The sequence below is a fragment of the Hibiscus syriacus genome, unplaced genomic scaffold (genome assembly GCF_006381635.1).
Source record: "Hibiscus syriacus cultivar Baekdansim isolate YM2019G1 unplaced genomic scaffold, ASM638163v2 tig00116965_pilon, whole genome shotgun sequence".
NCBI classification, from domain to species: domain Eukaryota; kingdom Viridiplantae; phylum Streptophyta; class Magnoliopsida; order Malvales; family Malvaceae; genus Hibiscus; species Hibiscus syriacus.
The window spans coordinates 6183366-6197777 of NW_024063490.1; the positions used below are offsets into that span (position 1 = coordinate 6183366).

Genomic DNA, 14412 nt, shown 5'->3' on the forward strand with positions numbered 1-14412 from the left:
ATGAAGAGAAAGGGGAGCTTTATATGGTTAAATTTATTATTATTTTAATTTTATTAACTGTCACGTTATTTATTGTTAAATCTTTATTGAGATAAATCTATTAGTTTTTTAAGTCATATGATTACTTTATAAACTTTTTATAAATAAAAACCCAACAAAAAAATACACCAAGAGACTATTTAAGTCATATGATTATTTTATAATTTTTTTTATAAATAAATCTATTAATATGAATTTACTTTTTTTAGAAAAGGTGTAAATACCCAAATAGATCCCTATACCGGATAGTCAAGAGTAGTTTAGTTCCCCTACAAATAAAAGAGCAAATAAACCTATACTTTTGTATTCGATAAACTATTAAAAGAGCCCTTAAACTAGTTTACTTTTATTAAGTAAGCCCCCATACTTGTGATTTGTATCTAAATTTGTCCTTTAGAGTTTATTTGGATACCAATAAAAGTAGCAAAGTTGAAGGACTTGTGTAGTATGTTAACCTATTGCATTCCTTGTGCTAATCAGGGATATCCCATGGTAATTTTTAAAGAGAAAAAGGGCTTTTCTATAATTTTTCGAGTTTCACGTAGTGAAAATAATAATTTTACAAACTGAAATTAAAAAAAAAAACTAGACATTCCACCCAATGTTGCGTATCTTTCAACAATCTAAGAGAGATGAAAAAGTAAGAAACTATTCACTTCATCTGCTCATAACAATTACAAAGGCACAGGCAAGGAGTCTGAATATCAATTCATGCAATGGCAACTCTATACAAATCAGCCCCATTATCGGCGAGCTTCTTTCGGTGTGACATGGCTTCGGCTTTCGGTAACTTTGGAATTGGCAAAGACGTCGTCGGGTGCGATTTCCCAACTACCACTTCTCCTACCCCAACTTGAGTGTCTCGTTTCAGATCGAATCGTGGGAGATCGGTGATCGGAATCCAGAATAGAATCGACATCCAAGGTGGTACGGGCAGGGCCATTGCTCCCTCTACTACGGATGTCCTCGTCGATTTCCTCGATATTACGTCGCTGGGAGATCTTCAATATATCTTCACCGATCTCTAGATCATCTTCAACCTTGGAACGAGGATCTCCACCTAGATCTTCAGCTTCAGCTCCTTGAGTACTCGGTAAGGTAGGCCTTGGTGCCTCCTCTCGAACAAAAGCCCGGAAATTGTTCTTCGAGGGCTTTATCGTTGTGCCAAATACTTCAAGAAAATTACTAGGACAACCCAGATTGTAAACATTGATTCTGTTGTCAGCCCTAAATCGAAAATTTTCATAGGTAGTCTGGAAAACATGAAGGTACATATTAGTTAATACCTAATTCCCAGAACACTATCAAATTAAACAAAGATGAATCTCTGCTTCTTACCACATGAAATGTAAATCTTGCCCCTCTTCCCCACCCCTATACACATACACTATATTTCCAATTTTTTTTCTTTCAAGAAGCTAGATTCAAGGCCTAAAACCTATTAATTTATTTCTCGGACGACTATCACATATTTATTTACGGAAATCTGACAATATACGAGGGCAGAAAAGCGTAAGAACTTAGGTAGGTTATATAGTACTTGATTCAAACTCTTACGTGCCTTTCAAAAACAAAAACAAGCTCTGATTGCACTAACTAAGATCAAGCACAACTTTAATTATCCTAGAGAAAACACGAGAAATTGACGGACCTGGTTTCTTGCAATGAGGTACAAGTGAAACCCGGTAAGCCCGCCGACAAACCACAGTGCAATGAAACAGTATGCCATTAATATGACAGATGGAGGAGATTCCTGCATTGCTTTCCAAACTGTTCCACGATGATCATCCATCAGAACCTTGATATACACTGCCGACAGGGAGAATACATAGATGCAGAGAAGGGTTGCCGAAGAAACAAACATAAAGAAGTACCGGTAATTTCGCTGCTCATAGACACAACAGTCAGTCTCCCACCAAAAAGATTGCTTGAGAGATTCAAGCAAGAAACATCCAGAGCAGAATCGATAAACAGGCTTATCAGATAAATAACATACCAGTCCAATACATTGGCCCACCCATGGACAGTGGTGATCAAAACGCTCTACACAATTGTTGCAAATGGAACAGTGGGAGCAACGAGGAGGACGATAAGCATGCACGTGTCACAGTACTTCACCCGTACTGGAATCCCATTAACTATAACATCCTTCGTTCGAGGGAATTGGAGGCTGGGTGTTTGCCTACCCCCGGCCTCAGCTGAAACAGAAGATTCATAGCGGAACTCCTCCTCTGGTGGATGTGAATTGCGTGGAATGATTCCTGGGTCCCGGGCTGATGTGAGGAAAAGAAGAATCAACACCTATCAAAATACATACACCTTTAAAAATGCATTCACCATATAATTCAAGAAATTAGAAGGCCAACTCTATAAGAACTCAATTTCCGATCTAAATCAAACAAAAGGGTTCTGCTAGATATTTTACCAAAATATATTTTAAAATTCAGAAGATCAATTATCTTCTGAATTGGAACAAAAAAGTTTGTTAACCCTAAATCACAACAATTTACCTTCAAGAAATGCCCATGAGAATTTTGTTCACCAAAATTTATGACAGAAAGATAATTGCCGAGAAATCCCATCATTTAAAAATTGGTACTCAGAACTCATAGAGGTCTTCGGAAAACATTTAACAGCTGACACCCAGAGTGGCTGACTCAACAGTAGTTGTTCTAAAACCACAATAAAGAACTCATGCAAGAAGTAAAAGGTAAAGACTTACATGGATAGTAAAGACAATTGCTACCGCCAGAATTGCATATCCTGCATTATATGGAGAAAATGCATGCCGAAGATGCCTTGCGACAAACACACAAAAGATAATAACAGGAACAACGATCAGCAATATGGTAACAAGTAAAGACTTAGCATCTGGCCCGAATATCAGCCTCCCACCAAGGATAAACTTCTGCAAAATGCGTAAAGAAGACATTATAAATGCTGAATGATAATTGCATAATCTGTCTAGACAGGAGAAATTGCCATCAGCCTACCACATTTCTATATTTCAACATTGTCATTCTGAATATTTTCAAAAATTCCACCCCATTTATTCAGTTTTGGTCGTCATTAATCTACATCCATGCATCCTGAAACACTCTTCAAAAGTTCTAACTTTCACTTACCTGCAACCTATTTTTGTTTACAAATTATATAGGATACCATCTTGAAATATACTTGATAAGTTTATCCATGACCAGCACAAAGAATGAGGACTTAAAGCAGTTTCTTGTAGAATATATATGATAACATGAAACATATACACAGTAAACCTATATGTATCAACAAAATACTCCTTTTTCATAACACCTAATACAAAGATCCTGATTACTTAACTTATCAAAATGGGGTTGGGGGGCATCCAATGTTTTAGTTTTCCTTTACTGTATAAGCTTTAATAAATGCTTTAAACTTTTTCAAGGTTATTTACTAATTACAAATTGTATAAAATTTCAGAAAGGAAATAACATCAAGAGCAGAGAAATTATTCAGCCAGCAAATTTCCTTGACTAATATATGCTATTTAAATAAACAAATGAGCATTTAGATCAATACTTTGCTTTTACAAACCCCCACAAGTGGCCATTCTAATCATGAAATCCGTTCCTACTTCCTATGCTAGTCATACATTATAGCCTTAGCTTTCTCTTATTCAGTACAACTTCATCGACTTCCGTGAACAACAGAAAAGGATTGTAGGGATACTGAAAGCCCCATGATAATGGTTGAAATCCTTATGCAAAAACAATTTGCTTAGATTTTTCCAAAAGTTCAAAGCATAATTTCCTTTTGGGAATAATCTTCTCCTATTACATAATATGTTAACTATATGTGAATTTTTTATTTAATCATTCATCTTTGAGGTTTTGTAGATACCATAATATGATTAGATAAAACTCTAGAAAAATGTAGAAATGAAACCTAACACTCAAAGGAAGACACTGAAAGGAACCGAATAGAGCCTTCCAAAAGACTAATAGTAAAATATGGTAATGGTAGTATCAGAAGGAATACAAAGTTCATAGCAAGTTAAACAGCATCAAAGATTTACAATCTTGAATTTCTTTTGAGCAATATATATACTCATCTAATGGCTTAAAGGGATTTCAAGCTCAAGTAGCATTCCTTTCTTGCAATAACCCATCATATACTGATTAAATCTCTTAAATATTCTTGAATTTAACAAAGGCCACTACATAAAATAATTAGCATTACATCAAGTTTCTGAGAGTCGAGATACATATTCCACTCAACTGCATTGAACCCAACCTCAATATACTATCACCACAACATAGCATGAACAGAAAAATGCTGCAGTGGATTGAACCTCTCAAACATGAAAAATATCAAACATCGGATCATCAACGCAAATCCAGTCAGTAATAATATAGAACAGTGGACAATTATAACTCATTGGAATACTCTCCATCCCAACACCAGAAAGGACAATAATGTCAAATTTGACATCCAAATAAGCAGCGGGTTTCATGAAATGCATATTGGGCAATTTTTCATCATGTTCCCTGAAAATATTTTCTTCTTCTTTTATTTGGAGGATAAGGGTGTTAGAGACTGTAAATATGGCCATTAACTTCCAACAAATATGGTTATTCATCTAAAAAATTACAAACTAAAACCACATTTTCTCATCCTTCTATCTTCAAGCAATAATTTTTATCAAATAAATAAATATTCTAGTTATACAACTGCACTGAGTCATGCACAAAAGCATCCCTTTTGATCCATAGGCCGCCACAATAATAAAGTAACAAGTATATTCACAGGCTCACCAAACTTGGAAATCTATTGTGGTTTTGAATTTGGAAAAGGTAAACTAGAGCCAAAGAGAATCTGTCCCATCTGGTCTTACACGCTACCAAGAACTTTAACACTATAATTATACTTATTTCAACTATGACATTTCTCTCAGAACACTGGGAGAAGAGAAGAGAAGAAGTTTGAAACTTAACAACATCCATAATTGTGGTGCTAGAGTTCTCACGATCAATAGAAAACACACATCGCACCTTCCAATGCAAAAATACACTAAAATCAACCATGTAGCGAACATGAATTTAGTCTACTTTCCCCAAAGTAAGTTGGCATAAAAGAATACCACTTAAACCTAAAAATTGTACGGACATATTGCATAGCTTCACTCAACAATCCACAACTGACAGTTTTCAAATGCTCCATTAACATTAATCAAGTTCTCTGTCTAACTTCATAAATGCATGGATAAAAAAACAAACAGTCAAAACACCCAGAAGAAAGGGTTTACTATTTTTATCCATGTTCTCCCCCATTTCGCCAGTAGCACAGCTCATAGCACCAAAAATTCACCTAGCAGAGTAAAAAATAACAAGAGATTCAACTGATTAAAAAACCCTAAAACCTAAAAGCCCTACTAGTAACTAAACCAATAAAAAACCCAACTGATTTTTCTAAAAACTAAATAAATCTAACAAATACCCAGATACCAAAACAGAGCAATTCGACAGGAATCAAACAACAAAACAGTGACATCCTTACATTACTTCCTTTCCAAACTTCGTACACTCGCTTTTCCATGAGAGAAATTCCAAGTCCTCTTCCACTTCCTGTAGCTTTATTGAACTAATCTGGAACTCGGTTGAAGATGTTAAACTTGTGCCGGAGCTTTCACTTCAATTAAAATAAGAATTTGAAGAGAAAAGAAAGAAAGAAAATCGCAGCACCTCTCTTGGCCAAAACTTCCAAGAGCACACTGAAAATCGTACTGAATCGGGTTATGATTGAATCGTAAAACGCCCGAGTTGAACCCTTTTTTTTAATTTTATTTTAGGTAAAATAAGTTCATTATTCTAATTTTTCATACTTAAAAATGAATTTTCTTGGAGGGTTTGGATTTGTAAATTACTACTTTGCCACTATGGTTAACATTCAAATTTCAATTCCTTGTGATTTCCACAACAGCATCAACTCCGTGGGGCCAAAGATGAGATGGCGTGATATTATGGTCCTGAGAAGACGAGCATACCTGGAATTTTCTTTTTATTTGTATGTTTTAAAGGGATTGAGAAGGAATAATTAAAATAACATATAAATAGAAAAAATAATCTCAGTGACCGAAAATTTCTTATAATATACGATTTTGATCAATTTTTTTTGATTTACCAAAATGACCAACAAAATCGTAATGCGATCTCTAAATCGCAACGCGATCTCCAGTATCGCAAATCAGTTTCCAGATTCGTAACGCGATTTTGACTATCGCAATGCGAATATGTAAATCGCAACGCGATTCTGACTATCGCGTTGCGATAATACAAAATCGCAATGCGATTTTCAAAGCGCCATTAGTATCGCAACGCGTATTTTATTTTCAAATTCCAAACACGAATATTAATATATCCCGTAATTGCAACTCTTAACCTAAAACCCTAAATCACAACTCAGTCACATCTCCATCTCTCACTCTCTACGATGACATCCATCCCCATCTCCAACGAAATCCGTCCCTATCTCCGGCGAAATCCGTTTATCTCCATCTCTCATAGCCACCCTCACAATCATTCACGATCAGAAATGGAATTAGTTTTTTTAATTATTTTTATTTTGAAATTTTTTCATTATTATTAGGTTTTTCATATTGAAATTGATGATAAGTTTACTGGTAATTTCAATAATAGATTAACCATTTCACTTAGATTGCTTATTAAATTCATTCGATTGCTGCCAATACTGCTAAACTGTTTAGTGTTTAACCCTGTAAAGTTAGTATTTGTCTTTGTTTTGTCTTTTGGTTGAAGTAATGCAATTCATTCAAGTTTCAATTTTAGACAATGACTATTTGAAACCGATGATCGCAAGGCGAAATAAAAATCGCAACGACAAAATCGTAAAGCGATTTTAGTTTCGCGTTGCGATAGTCATTTTCGTGTTGCGATTTTCATTTTCAGAAACTATTATTCTTCTGCAAATTGAAATTTGAATGAATTACATTACTTCAACCAAAAAACAAAGACAAATACGAAATTCACAGTGTTACAAATTTAAGTTTGAAGAATAAACTACTACTACTCTTTATGTTTATTATTGTTTTTGGTATATCTTCACAGTGTAGTTTTTGGTATATCTAACTTGGTATGTTTATTGTTTTTGTAGAACTTTTTTTCGGCTCAATTGACCTTAAGGAATAAAATAAGCCTAGTCACTACAATTGCGTCGAAGCTTTCACCTATACAAAGTCTGATTTGTTTAATTGATGAGGAAAATAAGAATTATTAGCATTTTTTGCTTGTTTAATTGATTTGTAAAAGTTGATTTGTTTAATTGATGTGTAAATAATTCTTATTTATGCTTGTTTAATTGATTGAAATGTAAAAGTTGATTTGTTGATTTCAATCTGCATCATATTGAAGGCAAAAGACCTGTTGAAGGTAACTTTTGCAACGCTAAACTCAAAATCGCAATGCGAAAGCCAAAATCGCAACGCGAAAGTCAATTCGCGTTGCGATAGTCTAATACGCTTTGCGATTTTCTCGTTGCGATAGTCAAATTCGCATTGCAATAGTCAAATTCGCGTTGCAATATTCAAATGAATGTGTAATAAGTGATAACAACTGAACAGATCATAGCAATGTTCAAACTCAAGTTACTAATACATGCCTAACTGAAAATGTTAAAAGTTTACACATAAAATACACATAATACAACGTTTGCATTTAAAAATCACCTAAGTTAATATTCCCAAAAGGTGAAGCCGGTTGTGATTGGGATTTTGATTTTGATTGCGATTTTGATTGTCTTTTTCTTGACACCATATGAGCTTTGGATTTTTATGAGGATCCATATTTTGGTAGAGGAAAGATGATTGTGATGGCACTGGTTATCCACATGTCAACCTTGTATGACCACTTTCCTTGCACCGACTACATGTTGATCTCTTCTTCTCTTCACTCTTAGACGGTATACGATCGTGACTTTTTGGTCGGCCAGATAGCCTTCTGTCCATGGCTGGTGGCAAAACTGTTTGTAAGTCATTTGGTATGTCCCACTCAGAAGGATGTGGAATAGGGTAGATAATCTCGGCATAAGTCTGTCGATATACTTCTGTAGTGTAGCAATCCATAGCGTATGCGCTTGAATCATCTTGGTTTAGATGAAGAGCAACTTTTATAACATGGCCACATGGATAACCAGATGTTTGTCATTTCATACAACTACACGTCTTTGCATTTAGATCGACAAGCCCATTTAAGTTATTATCCAGTACTTCAAACAAAGTGTTTGAACATGGTTCAACTCTCTATGACGTTGACTTCACAACACGTTTCGTTATCTTTTTTTTTCAGTCCATGGTGTAACACGATGTTCCAATGTTCCTGTAAATTTAAATAAATAATACTTAGTAAATATATGATAAGTTATGAATTTAAAGAAATAATACCTGCATGATTTCTTTTCTTGTAGTACCACGTTGAATAGAGGCTCGAAAAAACTCCATTAACATAGTAATGGGTAATTTCCGGGAATGACGACTTAGAGCGTTGATTGATTCTGCACTATTAGACGTCATGAAACCATATCTTGCTCCAAGTTGATGTACTCTTGACCATATTTCAAACCCGACATCTTCTAGTGTTTGAGCACACTGAGGCAAAACACGTCTTAAACAATTTATATGCTTATTAAAATCCACTTCCCGATAAGCTTTTACAGCCTTCCAGTATGTCCATTTGTGATTTTTTACCAGTAGACCTTAATTTTAGATTTCTATACAAATGAACACCACAAAGTCCATGAAAAGCATATGGGAAACACCTTCTAACAGCGTTGTCAATTGAGTTTTTCCTATCGGATATGATTGTCAGATTGCTAATAGGACCTATGAAATCCCTAAGATGTCCCATAAACCATGCCCGTGAATCAGAGGTTTCAGATTTGCCAACCCCGTAAGCTATTGGCAGTATCCCATTGTTAGCATCCATGGCTACTGCTAATAAGTTTACTCCAAGGTATCGACCTTTTAAATGTGCTCCGTCAACTATAATAACTTGACGCATGCAAGTAATAAACGAACGAATCTACAAAATCATATACACAAGAAATATAATCATTTAAATGTGAAATGCATGTAACTAACAAAAATGAGTCAACAAAATTATATTGATTTACTAACCGCAGCACCAATGGCGATAAACAACAACTCAAAGCGTCCATCTCTATCTGTTTTGATATGAGTTACCGACCCATGATTTTTCAGCTTTAAATTGTGACAATAAGCCGACAGTTGGGCAAACGATGCTTCTGGCGACCCCCTCAACAATTCCAAGGCATAACATTTGGCTCTCCAAGCTTGAGAATATGAGATACTAATCTTGAACTTAGCATTCATGTCAGTCATAATTTCATGTCCCCGATATACCATGTCATTCAAAAACATTAACTCAGCCAGAAAACCACCCAACACTTTTTTGTTTGCCTGTCTATGGTGAGGAAAAACTTGGATTCTTGAACATGTATGTTTATCAATAAAAGTCCTAACTTGAAACATTTCGCAATCTTTTATCCTCTTTGCAATCATATGCCACGTACAATTTTTGTCAATCATACACCTTGTTTCGAAACGATCTTTGCTTGATTTGTTAACTTTTAGTTGATAGCCATCTTCCACACAATTCGTATACAAAGCTATCTTCAAGTCTTCCTTTGTATCAAAACAATCATCTTTCTTGATACTAATAATTTTTGTGTAACAATCAACTGTTATCTTTACCAACTCTTCTTCCGGTATCTGAAGTAATTCTGGCATATTCCATTTATACTCCCGTGGCCTTTTCTTTGGGGACTTTTCTTTGGGTATTTCTTCTTCTTCTTTTTCTTCTTCAGGGTTATATGAATTACAGAATGGATGTTCAACATGTTCATTCACAGTCGTAACTTCCTCCTCATTATCATCAACAACATCTTCCTTGGCAGCGGCTGTTTCATCATCAAAATTCGGGTATTGACCAATATCAAAATCATTACACGCAGGGTCTGTTTCTTCTTCTGAAACATCATCAAAATCCGAGTATTGACCAAGATCAAAGTCCGGGTATTGACCAAGATCAAATTTCGAATACTGACTAGTACTCACAATTTTTTCTGTTGGCTCATCACCGTCTAACTGGTCAATACAAAAACCGAAATTTGGTGCTGAAAGTTGATTGGGATTTGGATTAGGGAAAGGTTGTGGGTTTTGAGATTGTGTTTGGTATTGGAACTGTGGTGAAACAAAATTTGCTTGGTGATGAAATTGTGGTGGAACCATTAAATTTTGAGCACCATAAACTGGGTTTGAAAAACTTAGTTGATTACTATCCGCTACTAACCCAACGTCACTACTTCTAGGTTCAACAACATACAATGTAACATCATCTTGCGAAACACTAATGTAAGCAATGAATCGTTCAACATCTTCATTGTCGGTTAACAAATAAACTTTACATTTTCTCTGATAAGATAGCCTAAATCCACTTAAGAGCTCTAAATTCAATTTATTTGCAACACGTAACATTAGAGTTTCATAAGTTAACTTTTTTAATGACAATTTTAGGTTAAGATTCATGGGTAAAGGCATATATTGTAAAACACCATGAACATTCTCCCATGACCCTCCAAAACACAAATATATCCAAACATGATCAACATTAGATGATTTCATTATTGTAAATTAATTTACTAAACAAACGAGCTGCGAAACTAAAACCTGTTGCCGGATGGGGAAGGATATCGTTGGATATAGGAACGGATGTCGCCGGAGAGAGTGATAGATGGAGATAGAATGAGTTGCGATTTAGGGATTTAGGTTATGAGTTGTTGTTGTTGCATAGTTATATACCCAAAATATTTGTGTTGCGAAAATAAAACCTGTTGCAAATTTGAAATTCAGCGTTGCGATAGTCAAAATCGCGTTGCGAATCTGGAAACTGATTTGTGATACTGGAGATCGCATTGCGATTTTGTTGGTTATTTTGTCAAATCGAATTTTTTTGTCAAAATCGTATATTATAAGGAATTTTCGGTCACTGAGGTTATTTTCTCTATAAAATACGATATAAATTTAAAAGTTATGTATTAGTCATTTAACTTATCATTTGTTATATTTTGATATTTGAATAATTAATTCTATTAATGCTTTTTAAATTACAAAAATAGTCATTTTGTTTTAATTTTGTTCAATTTTAGTCATTAACTGTTTTTTTAATTGATTACTTACCTTATTGATTTAGTATATTTTAATCATTAAACAATTAATTTCGTTATTTGATGATGTGACATTTAGTAAAATAAATTAATTTTAATTTATTCTTTTAAAATTTAGATAAAATATTAATTTAATTTTTAAATTTTAAATAAAACATCAATTTAATTTCTGAATTCGAATAAAATCTCTTGTCATTAACAGTTATCATCAGTGATAATTAGATCTCAACATTTACAGTATTTTCATCCTTATCATCCATTGCTTTGCTAAAAAAACAAAATAAGCTACTTGTTTAATGCCTTTTTTTGTAATACGTGTTTTGTATTTAAATTATCAGTTTTGGTTCATTTTAGTATTTACATTTTTTTAAATCATACCTAATATTTAGTTTTTGTTTCATTTTAGTAACATGTCATTAAAAACTTAACGAAGTGACATTTAGTAAAATAAATTAATTTTAAATAAAACATCAATTTAATTTATGAATTCGACTAAAATCTCTTGTCATTAACAGTTAACAATTATCATCGGTGATAATTAGATCTTAACATTTATGGTATTTTCATCCTTATCATCCATTACTTTGCTAAAAAAAACAAGATAAGCTACTTGTTTAAAGCCTTTTCTTGTAATACATGTTTTGTACTTAAACTATCAGTTTTGGTCTATTTCATTATTTACATTTTCTTTTTTTTTTCCTTCAAAATCATACTTAATGTTTGGTTTTTGTTCCATTTTAGTATCACGTCGTTAAAAACTTAATGCACGGGCAGACATGACATAGCTCCGGTGGATGAACAATCAATCTGAATGGTAGACTATAACAAAATGACGAGTCAACCAACATAGTCCAATTTCAGGCCCATCAGACGGTGTACCATAGAGATTAGAGGATGAAGAAATTGAAAAGTCCATTGTCGATTTTGGGAAGATTGAGGTGTTTCCCGGCGAAACGGAGGCTAAAATCGTGTTCATGGGGTTGAAAAGGTGCGGGTTGGAAAATTCGGGTTTCATCAACCGACATATGCGACGGTTGGCGACTGTAGACGCGACAGCTAGCGAGCCCGTCCGTTTAATTTTTACCGGAGGGATACTAAAATGAAATAAAACTAAACGTTATATGTGATTTTGAAAAAAAAAATAAAAGTTTAGATATCAAAACAGATCAAAACTAATTTTTTAGGTACTAAAATCGTAGTTTACCCCCAAAAAAATTATAATTGGCGGCACGTCGAACATATGCGTGACCTTGTGGCAGCCGACACTTTTTTCAAACCCAAGCTCCGGGATTGCAGTCTTTGAGTTGTTTGGATAACTCATTGAAAGTGGAAGCCGGGTTGGCAATGGCACCTAGACGAGGAAAAGTATCGACTTGAAAGTACAAGATTTTATATCAGAAGAGATAACTAAACCGACTGTGCAAAGCATAAACAAGAGATAAAACATGAGCCTTGAGTTGAAGAAAAGCTATGGTTTCGTGGAAATCAGCATTTGGACCTGGGCATTTCCTTATCTTAAAGGTGTTGGGTCCCTTGTGCTATTTCTTGGACTCGTAATAAAGATGGCATTTCCTTATCTTAAAGGAAGTATGTCTTGCAGTAGTTAGATGACGCATGCTATCTAGGGATGAAGCCTGTTGAAGCTCCTATGGTGTATGCTTTAAAGCAAAGTGCTGATGATGGTGAATTGTTGACTAATCCTCAAGCATATAGGAGACTGTTTATAAGAGACTAATTGAACGACTACTTTACCTCACTAACACGAGATTGAACATCGTTCAACAGTTTGTTTCTGCTTCTCGTATGCCTCACATGTTGGCCTTTATTGATTCGGATTATGGATCATGCCCAGATACAAGGCGTTCCACCTCGGGGTACTGCACTTTCTTGGGAAATGCTCTTCTATCATGGAAGTCCAGGCCACAATTAGTCGTTCGTCGTGTGAAGCAGAATATCATGCAATGACTGTTGCTACATTTGAATTGGGTTGGTTGACCTCACTCCTTTCTTCTTACAATGTCCTCATCACCCATGTGAAGTTGTTTTGCGATAACCAGGTGGCTGTTCATCTTGCTACTAATCAAGTGTTTCGTAAACGCACAAAACACATCGAAATTGATTGTCGAAATTAATCACATCGAAATTGATTGTCATTTTACGTATGACAAGGTTAAAGATGGGTTTTTGAAGCTGCTACATTAATTCTTCAAATCAATCTGCTGACATTTTTAATAAGACGTATGAAGACGTTTGTAAATTAATCTCAGCCTGAATCAAGTGACTTCCGTGGTAAGATAATTGTTGTTATTTCTTGAGGACTCAGGTTCAAGCACCATAGATGCTAGGGGTGTAAGCCTTCAATGTTGAAAGGTTGAGAGTTTTCTTTGAACATATTATATATTGTACTTACCTCATATTAATCAATTTTTTTATCTCTAGTCATTTAACGAAAATAATTTAAAATGATTATATTTAAATATTTTAAAAATAAGATTACTTTAAACCCTTAAAATATTTGACATTTTTTTAAAAGTGAAATAATGAAAAAATTACTTCTTAACAAAATAAGAGCAATTCAATGATGCCCAAATTAGTTAAGCACAATTTAAGAAAGACAATTTAACAATTTTTTTTACCAAAAACATATTACAAGACAACCCTGAGGACCAAACTTGCAATAATTCCCATGAAAGACTATACTGCACTTCCAATTTGATTGGATTTTTCTCCCCCCTTCTCTAATTTCCAAACAAAAATTAAACCATGGCACAAACTGTGTACAAATATGAGGACTAAAGTGTAAAATTAAACATCTTTGCTGTCCTTTTATGCAAACTCACATACCATTATCGTGCGTCGCTAAACTTGCTCTTGATCCACTTAAAGCTGTTCCTAACACTGGACTTCAACTTACCTCCCATCGCAAACACTTTGTACGACGCGATCCTCTTCTTCCTCTTGAGCTCAGGATCGTTCGACGCCGCAAATCCGTTACTCTTGCTGCACGGCCCGTTGAAATTATACGAATTCGATCGGTTCTCGAAGTCGAACTCGCCCGAGAAAGACGAAGAATATTGAGGGAAGGACTTGCTCTTCTCCATAACTACTTTGAAAGAAACCAAAGCCTTTGAAACCTAGCTT

At 34.6% G+C, this 14412-nt stretch overlaps 1 pseudogene; it reads right to left on the minus strand.

Annotated features, from left to right (window-relative positions):
- Window positions 1–555: 555 nt before the first annotated feature.
- LOC120191334 lies at window positions 556–5847 on the minus strand (annotated as a pseudogene).
- Window positions 5848–14412: the final 8565 nt, after the last annotated feature.